We start from the raw sequence: 15,071 nt of genomic DNA, 5'->3' as shown, positions 1-15,071 counted from the left end.
AGGCCTGCTCGCCCCAGGGCTCCTCTGTGCCTTTGGAACACAGTCCGGCCTCTGTCTCCTGGTCCCTGTTTTCCAGACCATCAGGTCCCCGGCCTGCTCCTCCCACCTCATTCCCTGCCTGGCTCCATCACCCACTCTGCCCCAGCCACACTGGTCCCCTTTATGCTCCTCAAACATGCCCGTGCCCGCTGGGGCTTCTGCTTGGACGCGGCCCCCCCCGAACGCCCTCACCCACATCTCCGTCTGTCTGGGTGGCCGGGTCCTTCTCGAATTCCACCCTTGGATCAAATGTCACTTCCCAGAAGGCTGCCACCCGCCCCCCGCCCCTGTCTCACACGACTCCACGTCCCCGCGGCGCAGTCCAAGTTGCTGCCGTGTCACTCCGCGTTCCTTCGTCTGTTAGCTCTCCTCCCCCACAGGACACAAACTCCAGGGAGGGGACAGCGCTGTCCCTCCTGTCTGCTGTGTCTCCGTAGAGCCAGGCCCAGGGACTGGCAGGGGGCATGAGGGCAAGGAGACCCTGGGACCTGGGGTGAAGAAGGCAGCCCAGTTGCCCCTGGGCTTAGGGCCTCCTCCTCCTCCGCGGGTCCAGGGAGGGGGGACCTCAGAGAGGCGGTCAGGGTCGGTCTGGGGCCGATTTCCACGGGAATCCTGGTGAAGTTCCTCCTGCCACGCCTGGTGCAGATGAGGCCCTGCCCTCCACGCACCGCCAGGAGGCAGGAGGAATCCGGCTGCGCCTGGAGGATCTGCAGACCCTCGGAGGCTCCGAGCCGGGAGGACCGCCGGCCTGATGCTGGGCTGACTGAGCCCTGGGCGGCGGTTCCCCTTGTCCTGGGGAAAGCTGAAGGCTCGCAGCGCTGGAAGGGGAGACCCCTATGGGAGCCAGTCCGTGACGATGGAGAGAAGGATGGAGGAAGGAAGAACGGATGGGTGAGGAAACAGACTTCCCAGCTGGGCCAGCGGCAGTCAGGACCGCACCCACGGTGGGCAGCCCTCTCCCTCTGTCCTGGCCTGGGCGCCAGCTGCCCAAGCACTCAGGGCACTCTCTCTGGAGGGCACACTCTCTCTGGCCCCGCCGTGGGCACTTGGAGCCTTGATTCCTCCCACCTGGGCTGTCCGAGGCCACTGTGCGCCTTCCTCTCGTTGGCCTCTCTGGCCTCTGAGGGCCGGGCTGAGCTCTTGTGATAGTAACAGCCTCCCGTTGCCCTTGGTCACTGGGACGACGCTCATCTGCCCAGCTGGCCCTCGGTCAATGGCCCTCAAGTCCTTCCCCAGGGGCCATGAAGGACGCCGATCCCACCATCCGGCTGTGGCTTCGTCTGGTGCTTACAATCACGGAGTCCAAGGGTCTGAGCGGACACTGTGGGGCCTGGAGGGATGGTCCCCAGCACAGCCCGTGTGTGGGGCCCTGATACCCCGGTGAGGAGCCTCGGGCATTTCTTCAAGAGGGGAGCCACAGTCCAGAGACCCCGGGGCCCCCAAGGGGGGCTCACTGTGGAGGCCAGGAGGTGGGGTGGAGGTGGGGAGGGGAGCCCATCCCTGCCGAGTGCAGAGGAGGGGTCTGCAGACCGGGAGCCCCCAGGGAAGCCACTACACTGCCGGCTTGGACCCACGGCCTGGGAAGGCACGAGCTGCAAAGCTGAGGGCGCAGGTGCGGCAGGCTTCCACCTCACCTCCACGGCGGGCGGAGGGGGTGCTGCTGGGGGCCCACCCAGCGGGCAGGAACCCCAGCCCTGGGGTGCAGGTGGGGGACAGTAGGGGAGCCCGGGAGGGGAGGCAGCCCTGACTCCTGGCTCGGCCCCTTCTCCCCGCCCTACCTGCCCTGGTCTGAGCAGGCTCCTCAGTTCCGTGTCCCCCCAGGGCCTGAAAGCTCCCCAATGTTGGGGGCAGCTGGGTCCCACGCAGTGCCGGCCCAGAGACAGACTACAGGTCAGGCTCTGAGCTGCCTGGCCCAGCCCCGTGTCTCTAAGCTCCAGCACCAGCTCGGGCACCTGGCAGGTGACAAGCTCTCTGTCTTGAGCCAAGGCCGAGTGGCCAACAGCTAGGCGGGGAGAGCAGGCACAGCGCCCACAGTGTCCCACCTGGGGGCCCATACACTGCCTGTGCCGACCCGCTGGAAGCTGCCTTCCGAGCAGTCTGTGCCTCTAAACGCTGTCCCCTCCCTCCACCCTCCGACGCCCACTTTCCAGCCAGAACAACGCGATCCTCGTGACGAAAGGTCGCTGGGGCGTTGGCGGCTACACTGGAAGGACGCGCAACCCGCTTCTCTCGGGCTGGAATCCGCTGGGCCACAGTGGTCTGGGCAGGTGGGAAGGGCTGAGGTTCTGGGAAGGAATCCCACAGAACCCCGGGCTTGCTGCACATCCCGCTTTGCGGCATGGAAGTGGGTGGGGGGCATCCCGCCTTGCCTGCAATGTCTGCGTGGCCTCCGTTAGGTCCCTATTTGTGAAGGTGGGGGTTGCTCTGAATGGAGGTGACAAAGTCCCCTGCAGAGGCTGACGGGCCAACCCAGGGTGCCCACGGCTGCCTGGTTAGCATTCCCACCGCTGGCCCAGGGTCACGCCGGCCCAGTTGTGCTGGCGGAAGCAGGGGAGGTGTTCCTGGGCAGTGGAGGGGTGGTGCTGGGCTGCTGGGGGCTCTCCATGAATCAATGGAGGTGGGAGAAGCAGGCACGTACAGGCTGGCCCCCACACCACCAACGTGCCCACACTCACAGTGCATCCACTTCTGCTTGAACGGAATGATTATGAAAGGCGAGGGGCGAAATGCCCCCAAATCACAGATGAGCTCGAGGATGAAGCCTGCTTGCTTGGCTGTCTGTCTGCACACCCAACGGAGGGTCAGCAGAGCCCAGGGAAGGATGGCAGTTGTCAGGGAAAGGACCCCGGCCGCCGTGTCCACACCAATCTGCGTTCCAGAAATTTGCTGGGGCCCCAAGGCTGGCGACCATGGGGTCCCTGCCGAGAGGAGCCTCATAAAGGTCCAGAAACACACCCTGCCTACTGTCCCCTGGCTGGTCCCAGCATTTGGGGCTCAAACTGGGCAGCCTGAGCAGCCCCCATGGGAACACGGGGGAGCACCCCGACACGGCACACCACCGTTCAGAACTCTGGACCTGGGGCTCCTGTGGGCTCTGTGCTGAGGACAGGCCCCCCGAGGGCCCTGGGGTCCTTTCACACACTGTCCCACGCGATGCGATTCTCATGGCACCTGAGGGATGAGGGGAGCAGATCTCATGACCCGATTTTAAAGGCGCAGAAACCAACGTCCCAGGAGGGGAAAGCGCCATGTGAAGTCCGAGGGCTCAGACTGGGCCAAGGTCCCATCAAGGCGGCACAGCTTCAAGCCCCCTGCCCCCCTGTACCTCGGAGACGGCTGAGGGCAGGGATAGAAACCAGGAGGGGAGGCAGGATCCCAAGGGACAGGGTGGGAGCCCAGCCTCCCCCAGGGAGACGTTTCCCGGACAGGCCATCTCAGAGCGGCTGAGCCCCAGGGAGAGGGGCTGGAAGTGGCCTGCCCTTCCTTGCCTGGGTGTTCGGCTGACTCAGCCGGGTCACGTGGCCACGGGCAGGGCCGGGCCCTGGCACTGCCCACCTGGCCTCCTGACCAGCACCGGGCCAACTGGCACAGCCAGTGCCGCCTATGTGCACATCCCCTGCGGCAGAGGCGACCCGCCCAGCTCCAGAGAGTGGGGCCACCGTGGCCTGTTCCGACGTGGGCCCCGCGGCAGGCCCGATCCCAGGCTGTCCCGCCCCGACCCTGCCTGCCGGTCCCACCGAGAGCTTGATTTTCAGATGCAAACTGCATCCTGGGGATGGGGCTCTAGGGTGGGGTGGAGAGGGCCAAGGGCACGACGTCCGCTGAGGTCCGGCCTGCCTGCTCTCAGTCCAGCGTTGGAAGCAGCAGGTGGACGTGGGCCCCCAGGTGACCTCATGCCTGAGTCTGGCTGCTGACCTGAAGCGCTGGACACACCAGGGGCTGGGAGGCAGGACCCCGACGGAGCTGGGAGGAACCAGAGTGACTGTGGACGCCACCACGCCACGGAACAGGAACGTGAGTCAGACATGCACACGTGGGCCACAGCCGGCACCTCAGCTGGTCTGTACGACGGCCCTGAGCATCCGGACGGATGGACGCCGTGCAGTAATTATGCTCCAGTTTTTCCCAGAACCAGCCACGGCCACACTGCAGGCAGAAGCGCCCTGCCCGATGTGCAGGAAAGCCAGGCATCGGGTCACACGATGTGCAGGAAAGCCGGGCATCAGGTCACACGATGTGCAGGAAAGCCGGGCATCGGTTCTTGACGATCCCCCTCCCTGCCTCCCATGCTCTGTCGGGCGCGCAGCCCGGCATACAGAGAAGGCATGCAGCCCTTTCTATTTGGTGTGGCCCCGGAGGGCGGAGACAGAGAAGCGTGATCAGAGGTCTGGGTTAAAAAAACTGAGCTTACGCCAAGAACCAACTATGTACTTCTCTTGTGACTCAGCTGGTAAAGAATCCGCCTGCAACGCGGGAGACCCGGGTTCAGTCCCTGGGTTGGGAAGAGCCCCTGGATAAGGGAAAGGCGACCCACTCCAGTATTCTTGCCTGGAGAATCCCATGGACTGGACTGTATAGTTAGTCCACGGGGTCGCAAAAAAGTCGGACACAATTGAGCGACTTTCACTTTCACTGCTAAGAACCAGCTACGTACCACACACACTATAACTCACAGACAGAAAGCAAGCCTATGGTTACCAAGGGGAAATGGGGAGGGAGAAATGAGGAGTTTGGGATTAACAGGTACAAACTATTATATATAAGGCAAATAAACAACAAGGACCTACTGTGTGGCACAGGGACCCACGCTCAGCATCTTAGAATGGCCGAGAATGCAGAAGAGTCTGTAGAAAAACATATGTGTACGGATAACCATCATTTTGATGTACCTTGAAACTAACACAACATTGTAAATTAACCGTATTTCAAGTTTTAAAAGCTGAAATTAAAAAAACCAACAAACACTACAGGAGCCACCTTTTGCCTTTAAGAACGTGAGAGCGCCGAAGAACTGATGCTTCTGAACTGGGGTGCTGGAGAAGACTCTTGAGAGTCCCTTGGACTGCAAGGAGATCCAACCAGTCCATTCTGAAGGAGATCAGTCCTTAATATTCACTGGAACGACTGATGCTGAAGCTGAAGCTCCGACACTTTGGCCACCTGATAGGAAGAGGCAACTCATTGGAAAAGACCCTGATGCTGGGAAAGACTGAGGGCAAGAGGAGAAGGGGATGACAGAGGATGAGATGGTTGGATGGCATCACTGACTCAATGGACATGAGTTTGAGCAAGCTCCGGGAGATGGTGAAGGGCAAGGAAGCCTGGCTTGCCGCAGTCCATGGGGTCATAGAGAGTTGGACACGACGGAGTGACTTAACGACAATGTAGAAGCCACACGTCCAAGAGCACCCACTTAACATGCAATCCTACAGCCTCCTCTTTAATGCCCAGCTGGCTTTGGACTCCATAAAACCCCTCCCTGGCCTTGTCCGGGTCGGGGTGAAGCCTCCTTCCCCAGCTGTGCCCCCTGAATCGCTCTTCTTCAGGGAACAAGGCTCCAGATCCGAGGCTGGAGCCCCCCGTCCACCCTGGACGCAGCTGCTGGCCCTGCCCTCAGCGCCTCGAGGCGGGAGGAGAGACAGAGCCTCATTCGGATGACCACCTCCTGGGACCCTGAAGAGCCCTGGTCCCACCCCTGCTTACGGAGGTGGCACCGGCGTCCTCTGAGGCCTTCGAGTGAGCAGTCCCCCCATCACTGAGAGCCCCGGGGACTCACTAAGCAGGAGGGCGCGGTCCACGTCACGACTGCTCCTGGCAGGGAAGAATGTTGCTCTGGGGACCCAAGTTCTGGAGGGCAATGCCCCTGGGCTTCCTGCTCCCCTGGGATCGTCCGTCGCCTGCTTCCTTCAGGACATTTTGCACCGGGTGTGGGCCCCCGACACCCTCCCGCCCAGCACCGTGGCCCCTCACCGTGGCGTTTCCCGTAGGGCTGGAGCCCAGTCTACCTAGCCCTGGGGTGCAGGGCTCACCGAGGTTTCCAGGAGTTGGGTTTGGGGGGGTTTCATCACAACTTGAGTGCAAGAAGAGGACAGGAGGGGGCCTGGCTTCTCTAACATCAGGGGCGAATCCTTGTGTAAACTGAAAACTCCCTCTTGCCGGACAGTCCTAATACCCCCACAGCGGCAGCCCCCCCAGGGCGCATGCACCCCTGCATCACCCCCTGCCCCATACCAGAGGAGCTGGCGGGTGGGCAGCAGGCACCACGCCCCTCCCCATCCTGTCTGCCTGACACCCCCCTGCAGGGGCTGGGAGGATGCTAGCTCTTGGAAGCAACAAAGACCCAAAGCTCCAGTTCCCTGCCTTCTCTCCACTTTACAGATGCAGTAACTGAGGTCCCGAGGGTGAGCTGGCTCGCCCAGGACCATGCGGCCGGCTGGCACCAGCCCCGACTCCCAGGTCACCCGGGGCAGGCGTGCTGGGCCACCCTGGGGGTCACCCCACCGTGGCGGAGCTGCCCTGACAGCCAGGAGAGGAGCTCTGGAGAGGGGGTCACCCCCCCGTGGCGGAGCCGCCCTGACAGCCAGGAGAGGAACTCTGGAGAACGTTTACGAGGCTGTGAGCTGTCCTTGCCCCTGCCTGGACCCTCTGGGTGAACGGGTCGCCCTTCTCGCCTCCGGTCCTGGGCTGGGGTGGCCGCTCCTCTGCAGCCCGATCCGTGAACACCCACTGTGTGCTGTGCGCGGCCCTGGTCCTCCCACAGCCCAGGGGCTGTCTGCACTTCTGCAGGGAGCCCACAGGCTCTTCCTGCATGGCTCCTGGCCCCATCCAGCCTCCGGTTCAAGGGCCTTATTCACTGCTGACTGCCTGGGCAGGAACGGGAGCCCCGCCTTCCAGGCCCATTTGGGATAACCAAGGGGGCAGCCCCTGGGGAACCCTCGTCAGGTTGCGGGCCGCCCAGTCACAGCTCCACCTGTCCGTCCCCGTGGTTTCTGGGGAAACCAGTTCTGTCGGCCGTGTGGAGAAAGAGGCCCCGCCAGCCGGGTGGGACCAGGCCAGCACTGGGCTGAGGGTGCCCACAGGTCCTGCCGTGGTAGGGATGGTCCAGGAAGGTGACCTGACATCTCGGGGGTGTGGCCCCCACCTCTGCAGGCCCTCTGGTCTCACCTCCAGCCCCTTCACTCACCGAACCCTCCAATGGACCCCACCGTCTGGTCCCAAGCAAACCCCACTCGAAAGCACCCAGCTTCCTGGGGCCAACGTGTTGGCGTGACATTGGCCTGACCCACAAGACATGGCGGGGGGCACGCCAAGGGCCCCCAGTGAGACCAAAAGAGAAACGAGAAAGAAATGAAAACCTACGTCCACAAGCAACGTGTGCACACACACGCCCACGGCGGCCAGCACGTGGAGGCAGCCCCGACGTCCGTCAGCTGACCCGTGGCTAGCCCATCTGCGGTCCACGCACACTATGGAGAGTTCGTGGACGTGGAAAGGAGTGGAGCGCCGAGAGGAGCTGCCTAGACGGCCCGATGCAGAAGCGATGATGGATGCTATTTCTTTTAAAAAAAACAACTCAAATTTTCAAGATTTTCATCGATCACAATCACGGGGGCCGCTGGCCCCTCCAGCCTCTGGCCAATCTCAAGCTCCGGGGCATGGACCCACAGCCCCCTCACCAGGCCTGTGGTCTGCAGACCCCACTGGCGGCCGCCCAGGTCAAGTCCCACCACCGTGTCTTGTCCAGTGGAGTCACTGAAAGTGTTAGTCACTCAGCTGTGTCCGACTCTTTGCGACCCATGGACTGTAGCCCACCAGGCTCTTCTGTCCATGGGATTCTCCAGGCAAGAATACTGGAGTGTGTAGCCATTCCCTTCTCCAGGGGATCTTCCCAACGCAGGAATCAAATGTGGGTCTCCTGCATTGCAGGCAGATTCTTTATTAACATCTGAGCCCCCAGTGAGGTTTGGAGAAAGGTCCTGAGACCCCTGACAACCCGCCCTGGGGTTGAGAAATGCCCCCACTGAACCCAGGGGAGGAGACAGGGCAGGGCATGTCCTTAGGTTCCAAGACCTGAATCTGGGTCTGTCCCCAGTACGCTGGTCACACCATGAAATGACAAGTTCTGAGGCGTGCAGGCGCCTCGTGAGCAGCAAGTGACAGCTGAAAACGAGAGCAAGAGCGGTGGGGGACACAGGGACCGCTTGGAGGCCGGCTCAGGGTCAAGCACGTCCCTCTGGTGGGGCTGAGCTTTACGGATACCTGCTTGCTGGGCCGTGGCCAGACAGCCTGCTGCCCCTTCGTCTACACCTGCCTTTTGGGGACAGCTCAGGGTCCCCAGCCTGCCAGTTGGTGCTCTCTGGGCGCTCATTCACCCTAAAACGCTATCCCTTGGTTTCAAGGGGCAGCCCCAACCCAGACCCCACGGGCAGCGCCCTTCCTGGTCTCAGGAGGGGTCAGAGCCCTGGATTATCTGATGTGTGGGGGGCCCACATGCCAAGACTGCAGGGCCACCCCCTCCAGGCTGTGCTTTCCGAAAGGGCAGGAGGCTCGACAATCCCCCTCCCCCGGGCAGTGAAGGCCAGTGGGAGGAGCCAGAGGCCGGGTGGCTCCACCCAGCAGGGCCTTCCTCCTTCCGCAGGCTGGGGGCCACAGCAACCAGGGTCCCCTGTCCCCCGCTGACGGTAGAGGTGGCTGTGACAGTGGTGGCTTCTGGATCCTGAGGCTTTTGGGGGAGAACTGGCAAGTTTCCTCTAAGAGGGGCTGTATTGGAGTCCTGGGGCGGCTGCAACAGAGGACCTCAGGTGGGCAGTGTAAACACAGAAACGGATTCTCTCCCAGGGTCCGAAATCAAGGTCTGGGCAGGGCTGCGTCCTTGGAGGCTCCTTCCTGCCGCTTCCGGCATCTGGGGCCCCAGGTGCCCCGGGACTTGCGGGAACTTCCCTCCAGTCTCTGCCTCCCCTGCGGGTCTCACACCTCCCTCGTCTTCCCCTTTTCTCCTAAATCACTGGACTCAAGACTCCAGCACATAGTCTGGGATGACCTTGGCCGAGACCCTGCACTGAACCACACCTGTGAATTCCTAATTCCAAGGAAGCTCACGTTCACAGGTTCCGGGTTTAGGACTCAGACCCCAAAAGCGGGGCCACCATCCAACTCACTGCAGGAGTTTCCGGGGGACCCAGCCCAGCAGAGACCCAGGGTGGGGTGAGGGGGACCGCCTCCCACGCCTGGCCTGCAGGTGCCCTGGGGGCCCTTGTCCCTCCGCCCACACCCGGGCAGGCCCTTCCTGCGCGCCTGGGCAGGCCAGCGCCCACCCGGGCAGGCCCTTCCTGCGCGCCCGGGCAGGCCAGCGCCCACCCGGGCAGGCCCTTCCTGCGCGCCTGGGCAGGCCAGCGCCCACCTGGGCAGGTCCTTCCTGCACGCCCGGGCAGGCCAGCGCCCACCCGGGCAGGCCCTTCCTGTGCGCCCGGGTCAGGCCAGCGCCCACCTGGGCAGGTCCTTCCTGCGCGCCCGGGCAGGCCAGCGCCCACCCGGGCAGGCCCTTCCTGTGCGCCCGGGTCAGGCCAGCGCCCACCAGAACCCACCCGTCCCCATCCCCCTCAGCCTTGTCACCTGTACCCTGTCAGCCCTTTGATTAACCTCCTAGGGCTCCAGCCCCAGACCCCCCGGCCCTGCCCCCGACATGGAGTGCCCCCCAACCTCCCCTCGCAAGCCCCTGGGAGGTGTCAGCTTTCCCACTGAGCCAGTGGCCCCGGCCCCGGGTCCCAGATGTCAGGCAGCCTCACACGTCCCTGCCCCTGGTCTCCTGGATCCTGGGCCAGCACTGGGTGTCCCCTCCTTCCACTCCCCTCCAGACCTGGTGCTGGCCGCAGCACGCAGCTCGGCGTCACCCCGTTTCACCCCCCACCCCCCCATATACACGCACTAAAGTTTTCAGCAAGCCAGCCCTGCCCCCAAGCCCAGCACTGGCTGGGGACCCTGAGGCTGGGAGGGGCCGTGTCCCCGGAGCCTGCACATCCCAGGGCCGTGTTCTTGGGGGCCTGAGAGTCACAGATGAGATATACGAGAGGTATCACACCCTCAAGTTCCCCCCAACCCTGACCCATCAAGAGCTGAGGGGCATTTTACAGGTGAGTCGGGCTTCCCTTATAGCTCAGTCGGTAAAGAATCTGCCTGCAATGCAGGAGACCAAGGTTAGATCCCTGGGATGGGAAGATCCCCTGGAGAAGGGAATGGCAACCCACTCCAGTATCCTTGCCTGAAAAATCTCACGGACAGAGGAGCCTAGTGGGCTACAGTCCATGGGGTCACAAAGAGTTGGGCACAGTTGAGCGACTAACACTTACTTACATACTTACAGGTGGGTCAGGCAGGGAGGGGGCCCAAGGCTGACCCAGAACCCAGGCTGGACAGAACCTGGGCCTGTGGGCCTCCTGGGACGAGGGGAAAGTCGCAGCACCCAGAGGTGCCCCCGGACGGTTTGGGTGGGCTGAGGGCCATCCAGGCGTCCCAGCTAGAGCGCGGTGGAGGAGACCGCCCGCCCCTGCCCGGGCCCCACCAGCCCAGGAGCCTCGGCCCCAGGCATCCAGAGCAACGGACGGTCGTTTCTAGCTGACGCTCACGTCGGGGAGACCCCTGGACAGTCATCTGGAGCTCGCGGGGGGCAGGGGATGAGCGGTGCGCTCTGTGGGAGGGTGGAGAGGGGGTCACTAAAGACCTGGGGGCCACTGGGAGGGAGGGGGAGAGAATGAATGTGAGACCCCAGCGTGAGAGGGCACTGGGCTGTGGCAACAGGCACGGCTCTGGACCTGGGGATGAGCGCCTGGCTGGTTCCGACCGCCCGCCTATTTCGGGCCCTGGGTCACTTGGTTTCTATAGAGCCTGTGAGCCACCAGCGTGTGGTCATGGGAAGTGGGTGGGTCTCCCCTGGGGAGAGGGGTGATCCTGGGACCGCCAGAGGGTGGCGTTGGCCTCCGCAGGGCCTGGCCCAGAGCAGCAGGGACCCCGAGAGGATTGGGGCGTAGGGCCCACTTACCAAGGGGGCCCGGCGCCTCTACTGCTCATGTGACCCTGAAGCCCTGCCTGCCCATCCCTGCCCTGTGCGTGGGTTGGGGCGGGGAGTTGAGACACGGCTTGGCTGAGCTCAGAGAGGTCTCGGTGCTCCGGTGCCCCCTCAACGCCCAGAGATGAACACGGGTCCTTCTCCAGGGGGCAAGGGTGTGCACAGGGGACCCAGGCTGGGGACACCAGCGTGTGGGGGCGGGTCCAGGCCCCAGCTCTGCCTCCGGGGGTCCTGCCCAAGCTTTATTTTCCAGAACCAAGACCAGGGAGACGGATACAAGGGCTCAGTCCTCCCCCAGCTCCAGAGTGAGAAGGACAGACCATGGGTCACAGGGAAGGTGATTTCTGTGCAGACGCCGGGTGCAGGACCAGCCGGACAGCTCACCAGGTCCCCAGGACACCAGGGTGGTGTCGTCCTGCAGCTGAGCCCCGGGCCACCTGCCCTCCGTGTGGCCTCAGGAAGCCTTCTCGAGTGGCAGAGGCCTATCTGGTCCGGCCAGGCCCTGTCTGGGGACTGGGGCTGGACCGGGGCCTGCAGGGCCCAGGTGACCCTCGTGGAGGCCTGGGGGGAGGGGACACTTGTCTGCAGCCCTCGGGGTGGGATGCCATGTCCCCAGATGGCTGACAGAGCCTCGGACTCTGCTGGTCAACCTGACTTGACCTTGAGTGTCCCAGGATGATAGATCGTGGCCTGCCGGTAGGCAGGAATCACCCCTTTGTGCCCCATGGGTCAGCCCGACAGACACCCTGTGGGCACACGGCCCTGAGATAGACGGACAGAGGGAAGGAGGACAAGGTGTGACCTCTGGAAGGTAGTTTGTGAGCGTGAATCAAACGTGAATCACCCCTCAAGGGTGATTCTGGAAATTTAGTACAGGGCGTGAGATCCATACAGTCGATATCTGTGGCAGGAGCCATGCAGGAGGATTCGCTCTGCAGGCATATTTTCAGGAGTGAAAACACCCATCGGCAGGTAGGAGGCGAGAAAACCAAGGGTGATGCGGCAGATGCTAAACACGGCCACGGAGACCACGCCACGGCCACAGAGACTGCGCCACGGCCACGGAGACCGCGCCATGGACACGGAGACCGCGCCACGGCCACAGAGACCGCGCCATGGACACGGAGACCACGCCACAGGCACAGAGACCGCGCCATGGACACGGAGACCATGCCATGGACACGGAGACCATGCCACTGGCACGGAGACCGCGCCATGGACACGGAGACCGAGACCGCGCCATGGACACGGAGACCACACCATGGACACGGAGACCATGCCACTGGCACGGAGACCGCGCCACGGACACGGAGACCGCGCCATGGACACGGAGACCGCGCCACAGGCATGGAGACCACGCCACGGACACGGAGACCACGCCACGGACACGGAGACCATGCCACAGGCACAGAGACCATGCCACGGGCAAAGAGACCATGCCACAGACACGGAGACCATGGCACGGGCACAGAGACCACGCCACGGACACGGAGGCCACGCCACAGGCACGGAGACCACGCCACGGACACGGAGATCACGCCATGGACACGGAGACCATGCCACAGGCACAGAGACCATGCCACGGGCAAAGAGACCACGCCACAGACACGGAGGCCACGCCACGGGCAAAGAGACCATGCCACAGACATGGAGACCATGGCACGGGCACAGAGACCACGCCACGGACATGGAGATCACGCCATGGACATGGAGACCATGCCACGGGCAAAGAGACCACGCCACGGACACGGAGGCCACGCCACGGGCAAAGAGACCATGCCACAGACATGGAGACCATGGCACGGGCACAGAGACCACGCCACGGACACGGAGGCCACGCCACGGGCAAAGAGACCACGCCATAGCCACAGCATGGAGGAGGGGGCCATGACATGGCGACTCCAGGGCAGGGTGACATAAACGATAGACAGCCCACTTGACCTTCTCAGTCTTGTATGCGTCCCCACGACAAGCGTGCGCCCTGTTTACTGCAGAGCACGCCCCCAGCAGAGCTGGCACCTGGCCGAAAATAAATGAGAAGCCAAAGATGCTGGGCCTGGAGCTGGGCTTGGGGGAGATGGTCTTTGCATGGGCAGGTGGCTGAGGGTCATAGAGGAGTGTGGATTGGCCTGGGGCCCCTCCATCGGGTCCACCTGGACCCCCTCTTCAGCAGCCAACAACCCCCAAGCTGCCCCACGTACAGGTCTCCTACCTCCAGGCTGGAGTGGATCAGGACCTGTTTTCCAGGTGCCCATGGCTACGCCAGCCCCACTGAGAGGCCGTCAGCTCCTGGCACCCCATCTGGCAGCCCAGGACTGCTCCCCCATCCCGCCCTTCACATGCCTCCCCTCCCCGACATCTCAGAATCTCTGCTGCAGAACCTCCTCTGTTCCTGGGGGCAGGGCGCCCGTGTGGGGTCCCTGGCTTGTCCCTGCAGCCCCAGTGCCAGGGAGCGTTCGGTGTGTAGCAGATTCTACCGATGACATTCGTTGGGTGGGAGGGGGTATCTAACCCAGAGGGATATGCATACAGCAGGCACCCAGGAACCAGACTCGGCTGACTGAGGCCATGACCCCTTCTCCACCTTCGGAGCTGCTCTAAGGGGCCAAGAAGAGACTGCAGGGGGTGGGGAGGACACGGGGGACACTGCAGAGGCAGAGGCTGGGGACGCATGGCCCAGAGGCCCGTGCAGGGCTCCAACAGGTGTGGAGAAGACAGCGCTGGAGTCTCTCCTGGGGGTCTCTGGGGAGGGTGGGCTCAACCCCTCCAGGAGCTCCTCAAGGTCATGGGGGTGTCCGGAGTGAGACTTTCCAGAACCTTCCCTGCTGCCTTCTGCTCTCCAGGGCTGTGTGTGGATGGCCAGGGGCCCTTGTCCCAGGACCCCGCCCAGAGAGCCGGACCCCCCACCACAAACGCAGGCTTTGAGGGCAGCTATAAAGGCCGGCAACGAAAGCAGGAGGAAGCAGGGGGTGAAGCAGGAGGTGAAGACGAAGGTCTATTTTAAACCAGAATTCAGGGAGATGAGAGGCAGCCACACCCGGGGGCGGCAGTGGGGACCACGGGGTGTCGCGGGAGCCTCGGTTACACTGACCTCTCTGCTTCGATATTTCACATTTTCCATGCTGCCAAGTCAAAAGGGATGGCCTTAAAGCTCGCGCTTGAAGGCTTCAGGGGAGAAGTCATAAAAGCCTTGAGGCGAGAGAAGAAATACACGCAAGATTACAGCCCCATCCTCCCCCGCAACAAGCCAGGTGCCTCTGAGGACACCAAACGGATGACATCGGTGGATTGGAGGCCGCACGCCCCCCGAGACGAGGACGGCCAGAGACACAGTGATGCAGGCTCAGCGTCAGCAGTGATACGAGAGGGAAGAGGAGCCGGGGGCGTCGCCTGGGGTCCACAGTGTCTGGCCCCCGGTGAGCTGCAGAGTCTCGAAAGCGTGGACCCCCCGGAGCTGGGCCCCGGCCTGGCCCACTGCAGAGCGGCCTGGGGCCTCCAGCCCCGCCCTGGGCCTTTGGGAGGCTCCAGCCTGATGACCTGGCTTTCCCAGGGGTCCAAGATATGCCCCCTGATTCACAATGGCTCCCCAAGGTCAACCACACCATGCCAGACACCCCAAGCTGGGAAGCTGGTGAAGACTGGGAGCCGGGGTCCGGGTGCTGCCCTCGGCTCCTAGAGGCCTGGGCTGGGGGTGGTCACCCCTGGGAGACCACTGGTCCAGCGTGTCTCCTGCCGGGCAGCCTGGAGAGGGCCATGATGTGAGCTGGGGCAGAGGGTGCTGGCTGCCAGCCCCCCGTCACCTTCTCCCCACCACCGTGATCACCCCCAGAACTCCGCTGGGCTGCCGCGTGGCCGGTCACCAGCTCGGAGCCCTGGCAGCCCACGGGGAAGCTTCACAACTGAACAGCACACTTGTGCCCGCTTTTGCTGGGTGACCACAGCAGCCTCTCTCAGGCTCCAGGTTGTACAA

General features: G+C 63.3%; 1 protein-coding gene across 5 annotated transcripts in view; it reads right to left on the bottom strand.

Annotated features, from left to right (window-relative positions):
- The window catches only part of OSBPL5 (oxysterol binding protein like 5), a 66,850-nt gene that overhangs the window by 35,856 nt on the left and 15,923 nt on the right, over positions 1-15,071 (bottom strand). The window contains exons 2-3 of one of the 5 annotated variants that reach the window (XM_005227390.5): positions 5,017-5,199; positions 4,827-4,883 (exon numbers count right to left, since the gene is read on the bottom strand). The exons of 3 other annotated variants lie outside the window; for them this stretch is intronic. The gene's annotated coding sequence lies outside the window, so the exon portion shown is untranslated. The remainder of the gene's footprint in view (positions 1-4,826; positions 4,884-5,016; positions 5,200-15,071) is intronic. One more of the 5 variants, XM_059883131.1, reaches the window with a different exon arrangement.

Source organism: Bos taurus, chromosome 29 (genome assembly GCF_002263795.3).
Source record: "Bos taurus isolate L1 Dominette 01449 registration number 42190680 breed Hereford chromosome 29, ARS-UCD2.0, whole genome shotgun sequence".
Lineage (NCBI taxonomy): Eukaryota > Metazoa > Chordata > Mammalia > Artiodactyla > Bovidae > Bos > Bos taurus.
The sequence above is the reverse complement of the archived record's forward strand: the minus strand, read 5'-3'. Positions and strand labels throughout refer to the sequence as shown.